This window comes from Falco naumanni, chromosome 3 (genome assembly GCF_017639655.2).
Source record: "Falco naumanni isolate bFalNau1 chromosome 3, bFalNau1.pat, whole genome shotgun sequence".
NCBI lineage: Eukaryota > Metazoa > Chordata > Aves > Falconiformes > Falconidae > Falco > Falco naumanni.
The window spans coordinates 34,329,590-34,353,791 of record NC_054056.1 but is presented as its reverse complement, the minus strand read 5'-3'; the positions used below and the strand labels follow the sequence as shown (position 1 = coordinate 34,353,791).

The 24,202-nt window shown below is 46.3% G+C and overlaps 1 protein-coding gene across 1 annotated transcript in view; it reads left to right on the top strand.

The window, feature by feature from the left end:
• Positions 1–5,107: 5,107 nt before the first annotated feature.
• SLC45A4 (solute carrier family 45 member 4) overlaps positions 5,108–24,202 on the top strand; it is an 89,724-nt gene continuing 70,629 nt past the window's right edge. Inside the window, exon 1 of the mRNA XM_040585601.1 lies at positions 5,108–5,357. The gene's annotated coding sequence lies outside the window, so the exon portion shown is untranslated. The remainder of the gene's footprint in view (positions 5,358–24,202) is intronic.

Sequence of the window (24,202 nt, the reverse complement as noted above, 5' to 3'; positions counted from 1 at the left end):
CCAGGCTCTTTTCAGTGGTGCCAAGCAACTGGAGAAGGTGCAACAGGTGCAAACTACAACACAGGAAGTTCCACCTGAATGTCAGGAAAAACCTCTTTACTGTGAGGGTGACAGAGCACTGGAACAGGCTGCCCAGAGAGGCTGTGGAGTCTCCTTTTCTGGAGGCATTCAAAACCTGCCTGGACACGATTCTGTGCAACCTGCTCTATGTGAACCTGCTTTAGCAGGGCATTGGACTACATGACTTCCAGAGGTCCCTTCCAAGCCTGACCATTCTGTGATTCTGTGACCCCAAAAGCTCTCAAACGACCCTAGCTAAGAGGGACTGGTGACCAGCTGCTGTTTCAGAGTCGTGGGGTTTAAGACACATGGGGTGTACAGTACTAAACAATCTGCCCTCGTGACCACCTCTGTGAAACCCTCAATTTCTTTCTGACCAATAATTTTGCTGTGTTGATTTGAAGATTTCCAGCAATGGAGAACGTACTCTCCAGCTACCCCAGATGGCTGATTACAGTGGTTCACAGCCTCCACCAGTTACAAACAGGAGGGCATCTGACCGAGTTTGAACGTATCTGGCCTCAACTCCAGATCACTGGGTGCAGTTCAGTTTTCTCAGTGTGGCTGGAGTGTTGTCACCCCTTGGCACCTCTTTGCATAGGCTTTGTTCGGGTCAGCTCCTTCACTTCTGCACTTCACCACTGTTTTGGGCACAGCGGTGTCTGGTCATCCACACTGGTTAAGAAGAGACCTTTGTCCCTTGCTCTGATCCCTTTGATTTCCCTCAAGGCCATATCTTACACAAGATCTGCTCAGATGTTCAAAAACACAGAAGAGCCACCCCAGGGCTGGGCAAGGCCACATCAGCATCCTGCTTCTGCCAGGCAGGTTTCTTTAAAAGAAATCATCATGAGGGTGCAAGACAGACACACAGATCCTGTGGATGCTAATATCTGGATGTATTTTTATTAGAACTTAACATCATGTGCTGTCAGTTTCCAGCAACCCCCACCACACACATTTTCAGTGATCCTGGTAGTGCCAGCAGTCTGGGACCTCAGTTCCAGTTGTCCTACTTTCTTGTTTGTTCATGGGTAGAAGCAGGTAACCTGTCCCCAGAGCATCTCGTCCTTCCAGCGAAAGACTGCTTTCAGCCTGGAGACAGACATTTTCACTGAGTTCAGGTCCAGCATGCAAATTGTTCTCTCCAGGAGCATCAGACCCCTTCAGCACTCTGGGCATCTGCAGCTCCCTGCGCTGGAGGTTGGTGGTGTGAAAATCTGTGTCTGCCTTGTCCTCGAGTCCAAACCCTAGGCAAGTGGGTGGTTGAATCGCTGCAATAACCCCCACAAGCACAAATACACACAAACCCCATTAAAAGCCTTTTGCATGACCTCAATGACCTGCCAGCTGGAGACCTTACCCCAGTTTCTCTCACACATCTCCATGGCCATTTTGTTGTGGTTATTTCACCAAAACTGTTTTCTGATTTAAATTGAACCTCCTCCCCAGTATTCAGTGCTGTCAGAGAAGCCGCTTTGTCTTTCAGCCACCAATTTCATGGACATTTTTGATATGCCAGGTTCTGCCAGGTGGGACACCACAGGATCCCTCAGCAATGGAAAAGCTGAAGGGACGATCCACGTCATGGCTGAGCTGCAGCCGGATCTCAAGAGGATCAAGAAAGGGAACACTAGCGTGTGAGATCTGACAGGTTCATAACAAACCCAGCTGGCTGGCACACACACCAAGCCCAAAACACCCCAGGCCACCCCCCTCCCACCCTCCTGATACCATCACACCCCTCCGCATTTAATTAAAAAAGGATTAAAGCAGGCTGTAAGGACGTGGGTGATGGCTGAGGTCAGGGGGTGCCTTGCAAACCTATGCCAAGCCCCGCAGCTGGTGCTGAGACAGTGGGCTGTCTGGTGGTGATGCCAACTTCTCCAAGACTAAGGCAGGTCTAATCTGAGACCCAGGCAACTTATCCAGGCTGCTTGCCTCTTGTAGTGCTGCTTTGTAAGGAGAGCTGCAGGGCAAGGATAGGATCGGGGGTATACAGCCTGCAGGGAAACACTTATGCTGATGGTAAGAGAGTCAGCAATGGTTATGGCATTCCTCTGAGGCTCTGCACTGTCCTGTTGGCTCTTCCCACATCTTGTGTTTGGCTGTGTCTCCTTCCAGAGCTCACACCTTTATCCCACACAACTCATGTGCAGCCATCCCAGACCTGGCAGTGAGCTTTGGCTTGGGCAAGCAACTCTGTCACAACAGTGCAGGCCATTCCAGCCTGCTCTCCGTTTCCCAAAATATGAATGTTTCACCAAGGCAGATCTCAGAGGCTTTTTCCAGCCAGCCAGATGCCAAGCAGGTAGGTCCTTGCCAGATCCAGCCTCACAGAAAGCCCTGGGAATGTGCCTGTGGATGACACATAGCGCCAAGGAGTCCCCCATTTTACCTGGCTGGAGGAGCCATGGCCATAGATGACTGGAAGTCACTTCCACACAGGGGTTAACGCTGGGATTAAAGTCTCATCGAGTTTCACCTTCAAGGGGGACATTTATTCACAGTCACCTTAGCTGACTGAGGCCATGCAGAGGTCTCTGAGAGCAGTCGATGGCATACGTGGGTAGCTCTCACATGGAGAGAAGCAGAGGGCAAATCTCAGCAGGAAGGGTAGAGGCAAATGGTGAGACTGTGAAAGCTGGAATTTGCTAGCACAGAAACAAGGACATGGGTCCAGGTCTGAAACCTACCCCTGAGTGAGAGCACACACTGTGTGGTGGGCAGGAGAAGAGATGTCTCAAGCTGATGGATGGACACTACTGCACCAGTGTTCCTGTTGGGAGCCCTTGGCTTCTCAGCTTGTATTGCTGCACAGAGTACTGACCTGCAGGATGCAAGTTCACCCCTTCTCAGCAGCTTCATGGCCCTCCCAATCCTATAACATAGGGCCAGCCCCTGCAGGGAGGACAGGTGAGTCCATGGTATGTAAGCGCTCCCCATTTCACCCAAATCATTCTCACATCCCCTAAAGCATTTCTGTTCAGCTGCAAACCCACTTATTTCAGAGTGGCTTGTCCATAACAAGCTTGAAAACCTCAAAGAAGTTCCTCGTCGGTTTTTTAGCTCTTTCTGCTATGGATTCATTGCCTTCCTGTCCATAGCCTAAAAAAGCCCTGCTCCCCTCAGAGCAGGCTGCTCTGTGCAGGATCTGACCTTTCTTATAAATTCTGCCAGTCCCAGTGACCTCAGTAATGGCTGCTGTCCCCTAAGCAACGCATCATCCTGTCACCCAGCCCTGGAAAGTTTTCTCCCTCCTTACCTTGCACTTGCCAGGGACTGGCTGATTCATCCAATATCTGCCTTAGGCAACCCACGCAGCCACTGATGATTGAGTTACTTAACAATTAAGCAGAGCCTTAAATCTTTGCAGCACTTAACATGTACTGACTAATTAATCGAAGCACCTATTTGAGGTAGGTTAGTTCAGTCTTGCGTGTAGCTTCCAAACATGCCCACAGCTGCCTTGCAGGTCGAAAGCACAGGCAGGTCTGTAACAGTGATAGGAGGTCCACCATCCCTATTGCCCACACCTCCTAGGGACCCATGCAGCGTTGCCCCTCTGCGTTGCAGGACCTGCTGCAACTACAGAGGTCACTGGGCCCAGGGAATCATGTCTCAGAAAGCTTGAATGGGCTTTTCTTCTAAATCTTCTCCGGTCCTGCATGGCTGCTTCATTCCCTGGCTCTCCCACCACCAGTGGGGCATCCTGCACATCCAACAGCTGAAGCCAACTTGCTCAGACAAGCAACAGGCTGCATGAGGCTTTGCCAGACCTCAAGCACAGGTAGGAAAAACCTTTCCCTGGGACACAGCTGGTAGCCAGCCACCAGCCTCGTTGATGCCAGAGAACAAATCTGGCCTTCAGGACAGTGACAGGAGAGCACAGCATGCTGCCCTGCCACCCCCTGCTTAAGTGTCACCCAGAGGGAGCCAGACTTTCCCTGCAGCCTGCCTATTCACACAGGCTATCTCAGCCACATCAAAACCCACGTCCCAGTCTAGGCTGTCAGAGGGGAATCTGCCTCTCGCGTGGATGAGTTGCAAAGGAGCTTTGCGCAGATGAGCAGGCTGAGGAGATGCAGGGACACACCCGGGGTTACTCAGACAGTCCGTAACAGAAGTCATTACCTAGGTGACTCCTAGTCCTGGGCTTCAGGAGAGGGAAAGGGGGGTTTGCCATAGCTAAAGCTACGGGTAGAAACTCAGAGAGCTGAGTTGGGCTCCCAACCACACAAGTCTTGGGGCCTGGTCCTGAGCAAATCATGTGACTTTTCCCTTTTTCCTCCAATACAGTCACTTTTCACCTAGCTAAGACTAAAGGAACATTCCCTGTTCTTGTGCCACGCAGGTTCCCAACCATTAGCTAAGGCCAAAGCAGCCATTAAAACTCCTGGCCATGCCATGGTCCTCTTGCATTTAATAGTATAGGTTCCCCCCAGCACAAGGACAGAGATCCCAGAGGTACATGATGTTTTTTGACTCCCTGCCACCAAAAGGTTTCAGCCCATTTGAGTCCTCCAAGTAGCTCATGCCCTTTCCCTGCCTCCCTGTCACCCCAGAGCTTCAGCACGGTGATATCCCCCAACCCCGACAGGCAGGTGATGAGGCTTGAGAAATGCTTGATGCAAAGGACCTGGCAGCAGAAAGGCACTTTGTCGACCTGGGAGGTCATGAAGAAGCCAGCTGGTAAAGAGTTTAATCTGAACAACCTTGCTCAGAAAAGCCAGGACCAGCAGAGTGAGGATCTGCTCAAACTACATGGAGTATATAACAGAAGGTGCTGGCTTGAATCAAAAAAGCATCAGCATGAACATTATAAAGGTGTCTCTGCTGCTCATAATGGTACCCTTCATGTGCCCTCCATCTCATGCTGCCGAGGACAGGGTTTCTGCCTGCCCTGTGAATGTACCATTTGCTTGCTTTTTAACATGTGTCTACTACCACCAAATGCAGAACAGAAACTCCCTCTCCCTGTGAAATTTGCCCCAGAAAACCCTGAGTTGTAAAGCAGAGGAACTTGTAGACCAACACTTTACCTCTGGGTCGTAAACCATCACATATATTAGCAGTGAATATTTTTTTTCCTTGCCTGAATTATGTGCTGATCTCATTCATCTTGGGAAAAGCACAGGGTGTTCTCATCCAGGCTATACCTGGCAAGCTGCATACACTGTGACAGAGGGAGCGAACTTCTGAGCAAGCTCTGCAGTGGCTGCTGTCGGGCTTCTTGTGGTTTATTTCTTGAGCGAGAGGCCGGCTTCTTCACCTGGCATTCTTGAGAGAGATGAAGGGTAAGTCAGCAAATCAGCTTCATGCACTGCAAACATCCTCTGCTTTCAGCCATGGCAGAATTAGCTCAGGTCGGGATTTGCTGGTAGCTGGGTGAGAAATGTCTGCAGGGCTTTCTCCCCCCCACCTCCTCTGGAGGGAGAAAACAAGCAATCGTGTTTAATATGCTGCATGGAGGCAGTTGCAGGAGCTGTAGTACCCGGTATGGCTCAGCAAGCACTGCCGGGGAAATCAACAGGGAACATTCCTGATGCTATTTTAAACGTCGGCAGAAAATGCGAGCTAGCAACACCGAATTCAATGGGGCTGCACAAAGCCAAGAGCAGCGACAGAGGCATGAGCTGCCTGCCCATGCAGCAGGGATCCCACACGCCACAGAGCGAGCTGTTCACACCAATGTGTGGGCTGCTCAGTCGGTCGCTCGGTTTGTTGGTATATTTGCTAACGGTGACATTGCTTTGACACGTCAGCTGGTAAGCCCGCGTCTGGATGCCTCGGGGTCATGCAGGCACCTCTGTTTCAGCCCTGGGGACAGCAGCTTAGATCCGCTGGCCGGGGTTAAAAATGAATCACAGCTAAGCTGTTCAAAGGGATCCGCGCTGCCGCCAAGCCAACGTGAGTGCTCTGCGCCTGCCAGTGCAGGTGGAAGTTGCATGCCTGGCTCCAAGGGGGGATGCAGCTCTTGCCGGGTGACTGCCGAAAAGCGCCCCTGCTCTGCCAGCTCTTTCTGGAGCCTCTTGCCTTGCTTGCCTGGGAAAGGACAGAAAGAGGGCATGTTGCGGGATTGCTGCAGCCAGTGGGTGCTGCTTAAAGGCAGTGTGTGAGATTAAGGGCTGTACATGAGCATAAAGATACCGCAGCAACCCCTAGTTTAAGAATAATGAATACTGCAGGTCTGGCTACTGCAGGAAATGTCCCCTTTGTAAATCATGCTGTTTGGAGCAAGAAGAGCAATTAATGCGGATTCTGCTGCAGCTCATTTTGGTCGGGTTGATTTGGGAAGAGGATGTTTGCTGGCAGCTAAAGGAGGCAGCCTGTGAGACTGGTTAAGACGCAGGATTACCAGACCAGGCTGGTGTTTCAAAATGGTATAATAATCTCAAGGCAGGGGAACATGGTTCAGTATGATTTACTTTCTGAGACAGTCAGGAGGGGTGAGACCTTAGCTTAGAGGGCTCTTCTTACCTTATTTTTTTTTTTCCCCCAAAGACAGAGCCTGTTTTGCAAAGCCCAGACACCACAATGATGGGCACTGCTGAAAGCAGTTATCTTGCCTGCCATCTGAATGCCAGGCCTTTTCAGAAATAATGTTTGTGCAAGCAAAACAGCCCAGTCACAGAGGAAATTTTTAATGCCCTGGTTTTGTGCATGGGTGTGTATGCATCTGTGTCTGGGGGAGGAGGTGTGAACTGTTCGTTGTACCCCAAATCTTGTCTTTGCAGCCATAGCATTGCAGTAGCTGTGATGATGGGTATTACACAGGCAGGGCTGTGCTCTTAAAAGGACACCCTAGCTGGGTGTAACACAGTGATCGTTCCTGGTGCTTTCAGTGCTCATAGTCTTGGGCATCTCATAGTTAAAGCTGGTGCTTGTTTCTCAAAAGCTGGCATCAAGCACCCAGTGCTATGAGTGCACAGATGCAGCAAGGATGTGAGGTCTGAGTTCATACACAACTCCAACTGGGGCAAAGTAGCAAAAATGCCAAGGAGGGCAACTTGGTAGTGTTGATTTGGACAGGATGGAGATTGGAAAGGAGGGCAAATAGCAACAAATCCTCCTGGAGAGGAGGCGACCAGGGACCAGAATGGAGAGACAGCATTTGTGGTGCTGGGACAGCTCCTGGGGTGTGGAGGGGCGAGGGTATGTAAGCACATGTGCATGTGATGGCAGGGACTGCTCCCTGCACTGACCCATCTCTGTCTGCACTCACCAGCCAGTGCATGAAGTCACAAATGAGAGATTTTGTGTGTCTGCAAAAAAAGGGACCTTTGCTCCTTCCCCACTTCTCTATTATAAACTTCAGATTCAAACACTGCTTCAGCTCTCCTTCCAGAAGGAAAAGAGCAGTTTCTGTGAAGGCTGATTTTTTAAAAGCAATGGCAGAAGGAACCTAAAGCACAACCTTCCTCCTGCATAACTTTACTCTGTTCTAATTCCCAGTGGCTGCTTCAGGACTGATCATGACCAAACTACTCAGCAGTGTAAGGGTGCTTCCCCTGCAGAAGCAGCAATCTGCCATGGATTGCTACTTCATTTTCCTTAACTACAGGTTTTACACTAAATTTATGGTCTGTATTATTTTGTTTAATATGGTTGAGGACAAAGGACCTTCTGTACCAAGCAACCGTATTAAGTCATGCCTATTAAACTTCACCCTGTGAAACCAGAGGGGCTAACCGCTGCAGGCTTTGGTGGTAGTCATGCTGTTTCTAGCCTTGAAGATTACAGGAATCTAGTGTAGACCAACACCAGTATTGTCAGAAAGGCTGGAGGTCTGGTAGTAGAAGAGCAAGAACAGTGCATGAGGGAAGGCTTCCAGCTCTCTGGCTTGCAGGACGCTTCCAGCTGTCTTTTATTTTCAGCCTACGCCTAAGGTGGAAAAGGAGATGGGGGGGGTGGGGTGGGGGGGGTGGGGGGGGGTGGTGGGGCGGGGTTGTCCCTTCACAATTTATTGATAGTTTGTTAAGCAGGGATTGAAAGGAGGCTCTGGCTAACAACTGGGAATTCCTGTCATTTATTTCCTCCAGCAGCTAGTGCTAATTCATGATCTGAATCTCCAGGAATCTCTTCATCCTCTTCTGAAGCATGGTCACTGCTTTGCTTGGCAGGGATCAGAAACCTAGTTATAATCTGCTAATAAAGTGAGTGTGGCATTTTAGCCCTCCCACCTTCCCCCCAAGAAGGGACCAAACACCACCAGTAAACTGATCTTGGCTGAGCTGCTCTCCTGGACTGACATCCACAGGGTGCCTCTCTCTGCCATGAAGGTCTGTGTCAATGCAAGCTGCTCTGAGAAGATGGATCCAGACCCAAAACTAGGTGAGGGCAAAGATCTCCAACACTCCAGGGCAAGGGGGATTAGATCACACAGAAAGCAATCACCTTGCCAGCGGCTGCACGTATATGCTGAAGCAACCACGTAGCCCACAGCTTCTATACAAAGACACTGACCTGAACAGCAGCCAGATCATTTTTTATGAGAATGCACCATTCTTGAGCAATTTTTCCAGCACATCCCACGCAAACAGGTTTTCCTTGAACACCACATGGCAGCATTTACCATCTCATGCCAGCTTTCTTTTTTTTCTAATTGTAAAGTGTGGGGGCTTCTCACGTATCACTTACCGTCTCTATGCTGGTGAGCACAGAGTCTGAGCATTGTATCTTGATGCAACCAGTTCTGCTGAAGTCAGGCAAGATCCCATCTTTCTGCAGAAATCTGAGGCCTTTGACCTGACACATATATACCAGTCTAATAACATGTCATTCCTCTTCTCATCACTGCATCAGCCTTCCCAGGAAGCCCACGTTGACTCTTCCCAGTTTGCATGCAGTGGGTTGCACTGCAGAAACGATGTTGATCCTTCAAGACTGGCACTAGCTATTATTGTCCATGATATTTTGCTAAATCAGCTAAATTCTTGGTGGTAAAAAAGGGACATGGAGGGAAAATGGATAGTGTCTGTAAAGTCAGAAGTGACATCCCACACACTTGTGGCCCAATGTAGCCTGTGCCCACTCTGACCTGGAGTTTAAGATACTGTGAAAACAGGGTATTTTTAAGGCATTATTTGGTCCAATTTATCAACTTCCACTGCACAACAGTACCTCGGGGCAGACAGGATGTATCACCAGATACATTAATTGTACTTCTTTGTTAGTGGCGAGTGATGGACATGTGCTATTTTGTTCCTAAGAGAATGAAATAACCAGAATCTCTCCCTGCCCACATGGGAGAGCAGGAAGGATGATTCTAGGGGAGCACGTCTGCTCCCTGGCAGACAGTCCTTTTTAATCTGAGCTTGCAAGCTCATCATGTCCCTCATTTCTGTATGCAGGAGGGAAGGGGAAGCAAAAGCAGTGCTGCCTTTCCTGCTAGTCTGGCCCTTGGTACCCTGCACATTGACCTGACTTGAAGAGCAGGAGAAAAAGAGTATTTGGATCCCAAGATTCAAGATGATCTAATGAAAATTTCCCCTGTGTTGTCTCATTCAGCAGAAGACTGATATTCTAGTTCTTTCTTGACCCTGATCACCCTGAAAAGTCCTTTAATTTTAACCTGTCAAAAAAGGACTAAGGGATACAAAACTTGAGCGCCAAACAAAACAAAAAAAAAATCAGCAGAAATTTAGTATTTTCCTTTATTTGTAATGTGATGCACTAAATAATGCTCACAAGTTGCAAATGCCTGGGGAAAACTGTTTTCATCATACAGTTTTACAAGGGAGAGAAGAAGCAAATCTTACAGTCATGCAAAGGTGGAGTGAGCCTTGTCCCTGTGCAATGCTGGAGGCAGACTGAATAACCTTCTAGATCTCCTCTACTTGTCCTGTAAGACCTATTTTGGGGTATTTGAGATAATTCTTAGCTAACTGTTAGGCACAGGAGCAGCTTCCAACTGGGATCGTGACTGTCATTAGCTGGGAACTCCTGTGTTTGATTCCTGTGTTCACGAATATCAAGCAAATACCTGTTAGGAGAGGGAGGGAATGAGCCAGGTTCTTCTCAGTTTGTGGTCCATGGGCTACTTGCCACTGCCAGAGGATTCAGTGTGGTTTGGAAGGGAGGAGAGGGTGTTTCAGATAACAATTCTCACATGCACAAGCTAACAGAGAAAACACTGATAAACACACAAAGAAAAACACAGCTTAACTTCGCTTTAACAACCCATGGAAACCACAGCAGCAGTGCTGCACAAGGTGGTCTCAGCATGCTTGCATCCAAAAATTAATTGGCCTCAAGAGTGAAAAAACTTTGATAACTGCTAATGCATTATGCAGTTTTCATCTGAACATCCTAAGCATCTGAATTTCGCCCTTAGTGAGCTGCATTAGGCTGCAGAGCAGCCTGCTATTGGAAAGCTTTGGCAGTAACGGCAGAGAGGCTGGATGCTCTTGGCATCCATTTTGACAAGTCTATTGTGCAGATGGGTTCACAGAGCTGTACTGGGTACCACTGGGAACAGTGGCCTCTTCTGCGACTGGGCAAGAGCTGTGGCTCTCTACACGTTGTACAGTATCCGCTTTGGCCTCCGACACAAAGCCCTGTGAGCAACGAAGCCGGGACCACGTTGCCTTTTTGTATGAAGTCTGGGCAGACACATCCAGGTCACTCGCTCCAGACAGCATTCACGACCTGCATTTTTGCCATCTTCCAGTTGCCTGGAGGGGAGCTCGGTGCCTTGGCAGCAGCCCTGTTACTGTCCCCAGGGTCTCTGGGTTGTGCTGTCTGCTGGAGCATGGCCGGAGCGTGTAGCAGCTCAGGCACTTGGGAATAGTCCACCACATCCTGCTTGGATGTGAGGCACCTCACGCCATGGGGCCTTTTGGGTTCCTTTAGGCACACAGCCCATTCTCCACTGGCTGAAGGGAGATCCAAGAACCGGATTTAACTGTAGCTCACCCTCCCCTTCCTTCTCCTTGATCCTCTAGGAGGAATAAATGCAAAAGAGAATTAAGGTCATCCACGGACAGGGCAAGTCCATGCTAATCTCTCTGTGAAGCCTTGGTGGAGTCCAGCATTCGAGCTCTGGGAACTATTGGGAAATGGATAATCAAGCAGGAAAGGCCAGATTTTGGTAGCTGTGAAGAGGGGAGGCACACTTTACCCATGCCACAGAAAGAAAGGTGAGGGTTTCCTTCTGCTCCAGGCTTTGTACACTAAAGTACTGGAAGACAAAAGACTGTGCAACTCTTCTTGTTGGGCTAAGGGAAGGGAGGAGGGAAAACACAATGGCTCAAGAATGATTTTCACACCCACAGGGCAGCTCATTTCTGTACATACCCCTCCCATGCTTGCTCCCATGGCATTTTTAGTACTTGTATGCATTCAAGAGGGAAAGAAAATCTGACAGTACATTCTTCCAGCAGATCTTCCCTTTTTTTTTTTTTTCCTGAGGCCAGCTACCCATCTCAAAAAAGACTTTTCTCAACCATCCTGGAGAGAGAACCGAAAGTGCAGGATCAGCTGAAAAAGATAAACTTGCTGCAAGCAAACCCGACACCCACTGCAACATCCAAGAGACCAGAAACTTCATTTGCTTTGTTTCTATACAACTGATCAATTGAAACCAATCAATGGAACACTGTGGGTTAGCATGTTCCTGCCTCCACTCCGTGGGCTTGTGGTGCCGCCTGAACAGCAGATCAGAATTAGCCTGCACACTAACACACACACAAGTACACCCTCCTCCAGCAAGATCCCACGTCCTCTTGCACACTTGTTTTGGCTCTCAGTAAGAAAGGCCAGTTCAAAGCAATCATCCCAGGTGACAGGACGTATCATGGATGTCTATTATCTAAAGCTCAGCCTAGATAAGACAGAGATTTTGACATCCCTTTCCTCCCAAGCTTTCTCCCTAAATCTTCTAAAAGCACAGTGGGCAACAAAATGCGTTATCTGCCATGCAGACACGGCTCCTGAATGCCACCTCACACCTCTCTTTTGAGGTCCATGAATTTAGGCTGCAGTTGAACCTTGTGGATTTTTTCAAGCCCAGCTTCTCCAGCCCTGCAGGTAAATCTCTTACCTACCTCTCCCTTCCTCTGTTACTAAAGTACCTTCAATGGGCCCTGTTCATGCTTCGCTTTTACCCATTCAGGATACTACCATGGAGATTTTTCTCCTGACCTCTCCCTTTTGTCTTGCTTCCCAGCCTCTATCCCTCCACTGGCTCCTCCCATCCCATAGCATCAAACTCAGATCTTCACTCTCAAAGCCCTGTGACTTCTCTGACCATGGCCATTGCTTCCAACAACCAGCCCACAATGGCAACCTCTGTGGACAACCTCCTCATACTTTCTACCACATCTTTGGAAAGGGCTCCTCAGAAACATCCAAAAATCAACGCCACATCAGTCCCCCCAGCCCCTGGTAGAAACCCATCTTTGCCCCCAGTATCTGCACAATGGTCAGATTGCCACAGGCCATACTGGCAAGCATCACTTTCCTTCCCCACGTTCCCCTGTTTGCCTGAGTCCACCCATTTTCCTATGTCTCAATCTTGGAAAAGCAAATGTAAGGGTTTGTTGCGTAGCACAGCTTAGCCCAGCTGCAGCTTCTTGTCCTATGGCAACAGAAACCAGGAATAATAATAGCAAGGGGGTGACTCATTAAAACCAATAACCTCAATAATTAGGCTTACTTAACTTTTCCAATTGTATAAACAACTAGGGAAAAAATATCTTAATCTCTTCCAGTATTTTTTACTTTTCCAGTTTCTCACACAGCAATTGTCAGTATTGGGTACTTGTCTCAGTCAAATTTCCTCTCTACACAACAGTAAGTTCATAGAGTGAGGTGAAACATTTGCTTTGCCCACATTCTGTTAATGCTAAAGACTCTCCAGCACCTCTTTGTTTCTGAGCAAGGATAAACCCAGCTGCAGCCCTGCCTTGGTGCTGACACTGTTCCAGCTGCTGTTGCTATAGGAAAAAAAAACAAAGGCAGAACTGTCCAAGTTTTGAGTTCCTGAAAAATTTGTTTAAATCGGCAGGGATAGAATCTGGATGCAAATTTCTCTCCAGATCTGATGCTCAGTGAGTGCATCTCTGCCATCCACCACTGCATTCAGCTGCTGCTGGTTGAAGTTGTACCTTGGACACAGCCTCTTCTCTGCTACCCCTGCTACCTGCACCTCTCTAAATGACTCTTACCTGCCCATTGCCTTTTGTCAGAGGCAGAGAAGGAGGCATGGACCAAGACAAGAGCTGTGCATGGGATTAAGAAGCCATCAGAAGTGGGAGAACACTTGGGAGAAGGAACCTGCGGGACAGATGGGCAGGTAGCCTGGGGGCAGTGGAGCAAAGAGACTGGGACAAGGTGGCTGGTGAGATAAGGAGCAGTGCTGGTGGCAGAAGGTGAAAGAGAGGAGACAGGGACCCAGCAAGAAAGTTATGAGAGGACGGGGCTGAAAAGAGGAAGAAGGGACCAAACTAGGAAAAGAGGAGGGCTTCAGACCCCTGAGCAGAGCCTCTCACTCCACTCCTCTTCCTCAGTCCTTCACCTTGCATTTCAGGCACACCAGGACCTTGTGTTCAACTCTCTTTTTTTAATTGCAAAAGATCTCAGCATCCTGCAGCTCCCAGGCACAGTGGCAGCAGGAGCAGCTACTGAACCAGCACTGCCCTGGAACTGGCTGTTTAGATCCCAGAAGGGCAACTGCCCTGATGTCAGCACTGGGGAAGCCTTAGTGTAGACAAGACCTCAAGAATTTGACCTCCAGGCTGTCAAACCTGCCCTATAGCCCTCAATGCCCCCAAAACACCCAATGAGTACAATAATACAGTGTTAAAAATGGAAAGTGCTTATGGAGAGAGATCAGCTTGCTTTGTTAGGCAGTAGGCAGTTGTATGTCCTGCAATTCCTTTTGATGTAAATGTGTGAAATTACACATTTATTGCAAGATTCAAATGTAGCCATGGCAACATGATTATCAAACAGTTGCATATGGAAGTGTAAATCCATAGATTTCTGGTTGGTGAGATTAAACTGCCCAGGGACAGGGCTCAATGTACACCAAGCCCAGGCTCTTCATGTCCAAAAGGAATCAGCTCTGGCTTCGGTGCCTGGGAAAAATTCATTTCTTTGCATTCAAATTGTCTCCATTCAGCTGGGCTGACCACCAAGCAGATGCGGAAGCGTAACTGTACAAGTTGATACCCTCAGCAGAGATACATCATGCAACTTCTTGTACACTGCTACACAGGGCAGCACTGTCTTCAAGGCTGGTTTAAACAAACTCCTTTGCTCAGCCTTGCAAGGGCCAAGGAGAGTTCAGCCAGAAGCTGCGTCTCTGAAGAGTGGGTTTAAGTTACACTTTGAGCAATCATCAGGCTGCATTCATAGATTTACCATGCAAGAAAACAGGCTGGGCAGCCAATGGCACCGTGTTTGGAGCAGCCAGGGCATTCCCCCACCCACGGTGTGTTCATGTGACAGCGATCTGGTGACATCTGAAGCGAGTACAGGAAAGCTGGCATGCGTACCGGCTGCAAGTAGGAAAAGGCTGTGCCCTTACAGCTTCAAAACTGTGACCTTGCCGGCCATGCCTTGAAAACAGGGCCCATAAATTAATTTTCCACAGCCCCCAGTTACGGGCTGAGCCGTAGTATTGCAGCCAAGGAAAGTCTGTTGCAGTCTTCTGCCTTCTGCCCTGGGCATGAGGCAGGCTCCAAAACCTCACATAGCAGTGTTTGTACATAGACTGTTTGTACATAGACTGTGCTCAGCTCTGAGCCCTGTTGTGTCTGGAGTGATGAGTATATCATCAAGTGGGCTGTGAAGCAACCGCAAAGCTGTTACTAAAAGAAAAAAAAAAAAAAAAAAGGAACATGAGGAACATGCACCCCAGCACGGAGGCAGGACAGTGGGGAGGAAATAAAAGTTTTAAATGGACACACAAATTTTGGCAGAATTTGGCTGTAAATGAAAACAGAGTAATGGAAGTGCAAATTTGTCCTTGTTTTGCTTTTCTCCAGAGACTTGAGGAGGCTCTTTCACAGAGAAACATCAAAGCAGGGCACAGTCCTCCAGCAGGCACCTGGGAGGTATTCACAGCCCTGAGGTTTAGGTACCTGAGGCAAGACCCCTGGCATCCCTCTGTAATCAACAGCAAAGCAGGTTACACCTAAAATGTTCAATGGCAATGCCCACAATCTATCATATAGAAATTCACAGGGTGGCTTCCTTGGTAGGATGTTCCTACAGTTAATTAACCTCTGATCCTTATTTCCAGAGGGAACATCTCTTGTTTCTGTCTCTAGGAAATAGCTCTTGCAGCACTTTGCCTAACAGATTAGACAGCCTGCTCAAACCTGGTACCTTCTTCTGCCACAGGTATTTCTGGGGACAGATCAAATCCCTTTTAGCCTTCTCTGCTGCAAGGCAAACATAACAGAGCTCCACCAGACTCTTGTTTCCAAACCTTCTCAGTATGTGAAATCCCACATCAGCTGCCTTCCTCAGTTACTTCCTCTGTATGGTGAGGTTTTATAGCAGAACCTCTTTATCTTTGCTCAGAGACTATTTTAAATAGTACTGTTTCACAGCATTTTTTTGTCTTGGAAAAAAAGATAGGCTCTTGTCAATAAAGACAACCCTTTCTCAGTAAACATGAGGCTTTTGATTTTAAAAGTGACAAATAGTGTTTCTTAATTTAAAAAATATTAATTTCCACAAGTTGTTTTAGAAAATTAATAAAAACTACTGCTGCACTAACTGCTGTTACCAAAACAATTTTCACATCAGCTTCTGCCTGTGGCCATGCAGATATGGGTCATTTCACATACAGACTTGCCTTCCAGGCTGCAGCAGGTTAAGTATCTGATTTTTGGTTAGCCGTAAATTATCGCTAAAATAAAGGCACCACAGCCCTGCCGTTAACGCTGCCTGATGCAATGCCCAGACTCCTGCAATGTGGGAGTGCCAGCGTGCTGCAGAACTGTCCAAGCCAGGCTGACGTGGCATCTACTCCCCAAACATGGTCTCTCCTGCTTGAGAAAATGGCCCAAACCCCGCTAAGAGGGGAGGTGAAGCTGTTGCCTGCATCTCCTCGTTCCCTTTGCTGCACTGCCCGTTGTAGTCCTTTGATCTCTGTAACTGGAGAATACTAATGGGAGCACTAGAATCTGAAGTGGTTTAAAGCCATTTTCTTTATCGCTGGATTAGTGCTGGGAGGGCATGAAATCTGCCAGCGCTCAGCTCAGAGCAAGTCAAGAGCTTTCTGCTTCTCGCAAAGGTTGAGTATGCTAAGCGTAGCGGCCTGCCTCACTACAGCATGGCTAACTACTTTTATGAATGGAGTTAAAAACAACAGATGCTGTGAAGCTGTTGCTAAGAAGCTTTTTTTTTTTTTTGCTTTTTTTTTTTTTTCTGGTGTCCTGACTGCTCCAGCCAATGTAAGCCACAGAGCTCCCAAACACCACACAGCCCTGAAATCAAGGAAGTGGGCAGGAAAAGAAAAGCACAGGTTCCCTATCTGTTCTCTGCCTGTGTTTAGTTGAGCAGTTACACAATTCCAGATCTGTGATTATTCCTGGCAAGGTTTGTTCGTCTCATGGGAGACTTTTGGAATAACACAGTGCTTTTGTAGGGAGTGTCAACCACCAGGCGAACGTGCCTTCCAGATCTGATTTTTTTTTTTTTTTTTAAATAATAATGTAAGTAATTGTTTCTTTACAGTTTGGTCTTTGCCTTTTAATGACTCACATTTCTACCTTGTCAGCTTTCAGCACAGGCCCTGCCCTCCCTCCCAGTACTACAATCCTCCCAGATCTCACCCACTGTGCCAGGTCACCCAGGGTGAAATCATGAAAGATGAGAATCCATTTTGTCAGCGCCTTGTCCAGATGTTCTGCTTATGGGGGCTGCTTTTAGGGGGCTGTAGAAACTATGGGCACGGCTGTCAGCAGGCATAAAAAACGAGGTGCAAGCCTGCCTCTAATACTTTCAAGTAGAGGTTTGTCTGTGGTTTATTATTTGGACAAATCCAGATGCATTTTCACAGAGACAGCAATAGACTCTGATCCCCAGCACTGCTTCTGTGCCAAGCATCTCAGTCCTGTTCCAGCCTCCTGTGGTGCAAACATACTCTTTAAAATAAAGAGGGAGAAAGCTTAAACATTCATAAAACTAATTCTTTAGTTTTAATCTCAGTGAAATATGACTGCACCTTTTAAAAAAGTTTTTTTTGTGTGTGTAACTTCTCACTTTTCCTTCTTCTCTGAAAAATGTATTCAACTTGAGGCAGGGAGCAACTACAGAAAATTTCAGGCTGAATGGTTAAAGCACAGCCAACTTGTAAAGTAATTGGAAACATAGAAGGGAAAGTGTTTGGTAACATGGGATAAAAGATGCTATGTAAGTGGAGGATTCTTTTTTATTGCAAGCTCTCCTCTCTCCGATACTTTAATTGTGTTTTGCCTGATCCCTTGACAGTTCATTAATTTTTTGTCCAGTTGCAGACTGTTGAGTGCAGATAAATTTCAGGCTATTATGGGAACACCCTAGAAGTTTATATAGAAAGGAAACTCTCTGTTTCCTGTATCATCCTTCTGGGGATCTTGAAAGAGTTCACAAAAGCCACTTAAGCAAACTTTCTTTGCTGGATAACGGAAGGAAAGGAAACTGTGAACAAGCAAACAACACTCAATTCCATGAGACAAGAGATACTCATAGGTCATTAGAGAGAAAGTAAAGTCAATGAATGCAACACACACACACACACACACACACACATGCACACACACAGTACCTTGTACTTGGGAATTCTGCACCTGTGCACTATTTCTGATCTATAAAAAGGGACATCATGCAAACCTCCAGTGAGACAGGTGGTGGAATATCTGTCCCTGCAATGCGTGAAAACTTTCTGAAGTTTTTTGCAATTCAAATATATCACGGGCTGAGTTGCAAATGGTCATGGATCAGCTGAACAGCTTCACTTTCTTCCTGTCATTAACAGTACAGTTGCCAGAGGTCTGCTGCAACCAGGTCTGTATCTTTTGTCACGTACAAATCAAAAGCATAGGTCTGAGTAGCTGTAAGTTTTGCTGGGTCTGGCTTCAAGTGCAGAATTCAGATGGAGCTCAGAGAGCTGAGGCAAAACACAGCATCAAGTGTGCAAATGCAGCCTCTGCCTCCAAGCCCTGGAAATATTGGGAACTCCAATTTCTAGGCTTGTCTCTGAATTTTACACTAGTTTTCTAAGGGTGTGAGGTTGGTTCAACAGTATGCCGCCTTTCCTAAACGTCTTGGCTTCAGCTGCATTTCAGAGGGAGATCAAAACCACAGAGTAGATGAAATGCTGCAAGTTTGTTAAAGTAAGTGCTTAAAGGAGGAGTTTTGCAAGTGGCTCACCTGGAATATGGATTTTGTGGTATTTCAGATGAGTAAATCCACATGGTAGAAAGACCTTGTATCTGCTTAAACCACAGGAAAACAGGTTGAAGTTTGCAGTTAACAGAAAGGCACAGACCTGTAAGAGAAGAAACAGTTTGGGGCAATACTTGGCTAGCAGTAAGCAAAGCAGGGCAGGGGGGAATGGAGTAAAAGGGGAACAGTACAGCAGCATCTCTCATTTCTGGGAAATGAAGCTCAAAACAAGCCAGAAGGGATGATATAAAATACATATCCACTATAAAAAACACTCGCCTTTCTCAGAAGATTAAGAGTTTGTGCAGCAGGGTAACTGATGATCAATATGAAAGGACCAGGCCATCTGGTAGGTCATTTCCAGGACTATCTATCAGGAGAAAACAATCTACATTTCAACTTGGTTCAGTGCCCTGTACTCCCTGAACAATGCTCTGAACTTCCTCAGCCATGCTCCAACCACAGCCTCACCAAACCATACTGAGAGGTCATGGGGAACAGTGTTGCCTGTCAGGGTTCAGAAAAGAAACCCTAAAGGCAACATCATGGGTTTGCTGAGCACCTCAGAAGACAGGTGAAAGAGAGAGTGAACTACGGTGCCAGCAGCACCAGGCCTGCAGTTCAAGTCTGGTAGATGATCAGACTTTTTTTAGGTAGGGCTTGTAGAAATAGGACAAGGGGGAACGGATTTAACCAAAAGAGGGTAGATTTAGATTAAACATTAGGAAGAAATTCTTTACTGTGAGGTTGGTGAGGCACTGGCACATGCTGCCCAGTGAAGCTGTGGATGCCCCATCCCTGAAAGTGTTCAAAGCCAGGTTGGATGGGGCTTTGAGCAACTGGTCTGGTGGCAGGTGTCCCTGCCCATGGCAGGGGCTTGGAACTAGATGGTCTTTAAGGTCCCTTCCAACCTGAACCGTTTGATTCTGTGATAAGAAAAAATGAGAGGTGGTTGGTGGCTGTTCTGTACTTGTATCATTGAAGGGAGGATTTCTGTCTCCAAGGGCACTGACTGAATTTTTGAAAGGCATTTAAGAAAATATCAATTGTGAAAAACATTTTTTTTTCTGGCAGATTCTGCAACGTATGCTTCTGGTCTGACCAAAACCACTAACAAGGGGAAAAAAGAGTGAGGAAGATACATGAAACTTTTGCCAGATGGAAAAAAAAAATATTTTGTTCAAATTTGGAGTAATCCATTCAGGCCAATTCTTTTTTAATTGGGACTGGGGAGGGCCTTTTTTGGCAGAAATACAACTGATTACTTTACAGGAAAAATCTAAATGCCTCAAAAACATTTCTGCTGGTCTCTTCTCAAAGTTATCTTCAGGAACAGTGCTTCCCTGGGGAGCTTGTTAAACCTTCCAAATAACCTCATTGCTAGGAACTTTCTTTCCTCTCAGTTTTATTAACTTCTTTATCTTAAGCTATAACCTCTTGAGTCAGCTCTCAAGGTTGTGAATAATCTCCGTTCAAATCATCACCTTCGGAGCTTCTGTCGTCATTCTGTGCTCTGGCCCAGGTGAGCGCTAGGACACCCTTAGGGAGAGCATCTATCTGGACTCAGCATAAATACATTGCCAGTCCAGAAAAATGGGTTGAAACCCATTCAAGGAGAAAGGATCTTTATTCTTATTCTGACATATTCAGAAACTAGTCCCTGCTGCATTTTATTCACTAATAATAGGAGAAGGGGGGGCGGAGCGGGGAGGGAGTGCGGCGGGAAAGGATGGGACCAAAAAACCAGTAATACAAAACTTCTGGTCCTATCAAAGCAGCCCTGGGTCTTTGAGGTACTTAAATTTGGAGCTTAGTTGCCAGGCTCTGTTTATAGATATGGAAAGAAGCTGCTGAACTGATAGGATTGCCCAAGTAAGAAGAGCAGCAGGAAAGCACATCTCTGTTACCTTCCTGATCTCACTGCTGTTGGCACAGTGTTCACACACAGCTCTACAAAAGAACAGTGACACCTCCAGGTCCCCCTCCAGCAGGTTGTGTTGTAGTCTGGGGAAGATCTGGAAAGTGTTTGAGGAAGATTATGAAGTTGCTTGAGAAAGAACTGGAAAGTGCAGCTGTTTCTATAGGGGTTGGAAGTGAGAACTGGAAGGTGACTTACCCTGGAAGAGACAACATGATGTGAAAGGGCCTGACCATTTTCTGCCAGCCTCTGCAAGCTGAAACAAGGTTTAGGACTGTCACATGAGTCAATGTGCATGGTTTATTCAACAGAAAAGTATTCAATTCTTTATGTAGGGTTTTCTACTAAACCAGCTAGGTGACCAGAGCATATACAATCCGCAGATGAAAAGGAAAGGGAAAGTTGCTCCTTCTGGGAGCAACTAGCTTTTCAATCATTATAGCTGCAAAGTAAAACAAGACTCTAAGAGCAGAAGTGTGCAGTATCCACACTGTGCTTCAGATAGCAGGACTTCCCCAAATCAAACATTGCCTGAAAATTGATGACCAGGGTGATGATATTCAGTTCTAGGAAAAGGGGAAATTGTTGAACACAACTGTTTTGAGTTAGGTCAAAAACTGTGAATTTGTCCATTTTCACCCAACTTTTAGAGGGGGAAGCAACTAAAAGAACTCTAAAAAAATCTCAGTATTTTCTGGGGATTTTAATTTTCACTCCAATCAACTTTGGACTTTGGAAATGCACTTTATTTTTTCCTCAAAGTTTATAATTACTTAATTACTTTCTTATGAAACACTTCAGGGTCTGCAGTTGTTTGGTTGTGTTTGGAAATTCAAGTAATTAGAATAAAAAGCATTCACTCAATTCATTTGAGTTTTTCGGCCACAGCTACAACAGTCTGCTCAGGGTTATTCTTGAAACTTGGGTTGCTTAAGTCATTTAAATAGATTTCTATTTCAGAAACAAAAAGAGAGCCAACAATTTCACAATTAAAAGCTTGAGGGCTATAAAACTTGGCTTCACCTAAGACTCTTAACATTGTTTTTATTATCTTAATCACTAGGTTCTTTACATACTAATTTTCCATCCCATTGCCAAGCAGTGCCAATCCAACTTGCTTTTCCATCACCCAGGTGATTGTTACTCATGTTTTCAGGAGTATGTAAAAAAAATCCTGAATTTAGTCAGCACAACAGTGTCTATTTTTGCAACTGCTCATGGACCTCTGCTAACACTGAGTCATAGCTGCAAAAGTCACTAGCTTAGGTGTAGCTCCTTCTGAGTTGTTTCTTAGAATTTTCCAAAAATACAGAGAACACTGCTGGTTTTCCAGATGCAGTTTTGATGACACAAGGCTAAACAATTTGAAATCCTGTCTATGCCAGGACTCAGAATATTGCAAACACCAATCAGGTATGTGACCGATTAGGCAAGGCAAGAGATGAGATAAATCACAACATGTGGTTATAACAGGCCTTAGCAAAGCAAAGAATAAAGCGAGTCCTTCAGGAAGGCTATAGAGGCTTCAGGTCCCACCTGGGTGATCAAAACAGACGTGCCAAATAACACGTGCATATCTGAATCCAGCTGTAACTAAAAGGCTGCAAAACAAGAATGCAGCTTGAACAGGAATTAATGCTCAGTTACTAGAGGTCATGTTTGAGTGTCTAGCGCTACAGACTAAGTGTGCTGTGACTGGGTAAAATATGGTATTTTATTCTGCACTGGACTAGACTGACTGGTTATCATCTATAAATTAATCCATGAAATGTGTTGTTATGAGAAAGCATTAAGGAACCAAGATCTTACAGGTGAAACTTCAGTAAATTTGGCTTTCTGGCATGCTGCAGGAGCCTGTGCAGCCAGAAAACTAACTGGTCTTTTTTCTGTATTCACCAGTGTAAACTGGCAATAATACCGGCCAGCTTTCACCAGGGTAAGGCTAATGTGAATGAAGTAATTTGAAAATCATCTCAGAGTTAAACAGACTCCTGTACTTCGGGCTTTGGTTCAGGATTTTGCTTCTTTGCAAACCCAGTGTGATGAAAATCCATTTTTCAATTTGGCTTTGAGTAAAAATAGAGAGACCAAAGTACAAATATCCTTGTGTGGCAATGGAAACGACATAAACATCATAGTCATGGTTTAATATGAAGCAGCTCGGAAGGAAAACTGACTAAACTCAGCTCATTGCCCAAGCAGAGAGAAACAGAAAGAGTAAATAGCCTCCAAAAATGAGGGTTTGGTCTCTCCATTGCAAGGGAAGGAGTGACTGAACTGAACAAGCCCTGCAGGTCTCAAATGCTGTCTAGCAGCATTTTAACTGCTCTTGGCACTTAAATGAGGACTGAAGGCCACAGTTCTTGAAGGACTGTCAAGTCATCCCTTGTCAACTATAAACTGCACTGGAGTTTAATTCCTCGCAGTTTTATTGTGAAGATAATTATAGACCACATAAATTCAAGAGGCAGGATAATTTTTGCAGCTGTTAATACCACTTTTTAGCTGTGCAAACCAGGAAAATAATGATAGGGAACTCTCATTCTTCAAGGCATGAACTCCTGATGAGACCTCACAAGTGGCAGCGGCAGCGGCAGCAGCAGCAGCAGCAGCAAACGTATCTTACAGCCCGTATTAGGATCTTGCCAACATAACTGCTATCAGCTGGAGTCTCCACGATGAGACATTTATTTTCCATATGGGGATGGTGTGGGAAGGTACAGCTACTGCTTTTACACCAGGTTTCATCCCAGGAGAAAAATAAATGGACCCTACACCTGCACCTGTTTGCTTAGGACTGTTGACATTGCTCTAGGGTGACATGAACCAAATGGCTCCAGATGGGTAAACTCTGGGCACAAGACAGGGCAAAGGGCTAGGTCTCACTCTATACCTGCATGTCCTGTCTGAAGCCATTTGGCTCTCAAACTTCAAAGTCAGTTTTGGCTACCAGCCACAGGCAACCTAAATTGACCTGTGAATCTGCCTATCTGGGTTGCAGTCACAAACTCACATGCAGTATCGTGCTGTCTATAAAACCTTCTTGAGACTTGTTTGTGTCCAGACAAAATATCTTTGGTTTGCTTGCTTCAAGTCTACAGCCCTCATCCATAGGCAGAAACCAGAAGAAACCCAATGCTTTTAGGGGAAAAAAGAAAGAAAAAAAAAAAAAAAAAAAAGGAAAAAAAAGGCACCAAGGGACATGGGCCACTTTACACAACCATTAAAGTTCCAGCTTAATGACAGCATATGTTGGGGGAGGGTGGGAAGAAGGATAAACAGCAGTTTCAAGCCCAGAGCACTGGTTTCCCATCAGATATCTCACCCTTTATGAGAGATACCCTGGGGAGAAGCTACAGGCCAAATGTGTAAAAGTTGAGTCTCATTTTTCACGTCCTCTTTACAAATGTCCTGGCTAGGAGACCTCACCTGGGCTTCTGGGTGCTCAGATTTGCCTCAAGTCCAGCCTCAGGCTTCCCAAACCCATGGCCGCTCCCAGTTAGGAGACACCTCTAAGAGTTGGCTGTGTCAAACATCATTAAGTCTGAAAGCAAGTCAAAACAATCCCATGGGCTTTTGTCCATCCAGATGAAGAATTACCTTTTTTTTATAAAGTCACAGCTTTCAAAGGATTTAGGAGCAGCAGCCCGTCTCATGAGGTTTGGATAATCTAGGAATCCCTGCGTCGCATGTAAAGCAATTCACACTGGATCTGATTGTTGGCAAACAGTCAACTAAATCCATTATTGCATGATAATGCTCAAACATTTCATTAATTCCTAACCAGCTGTCCTCTGCTCCCTTACCCCTTTCATCATACAAACATTTCTTTAACTG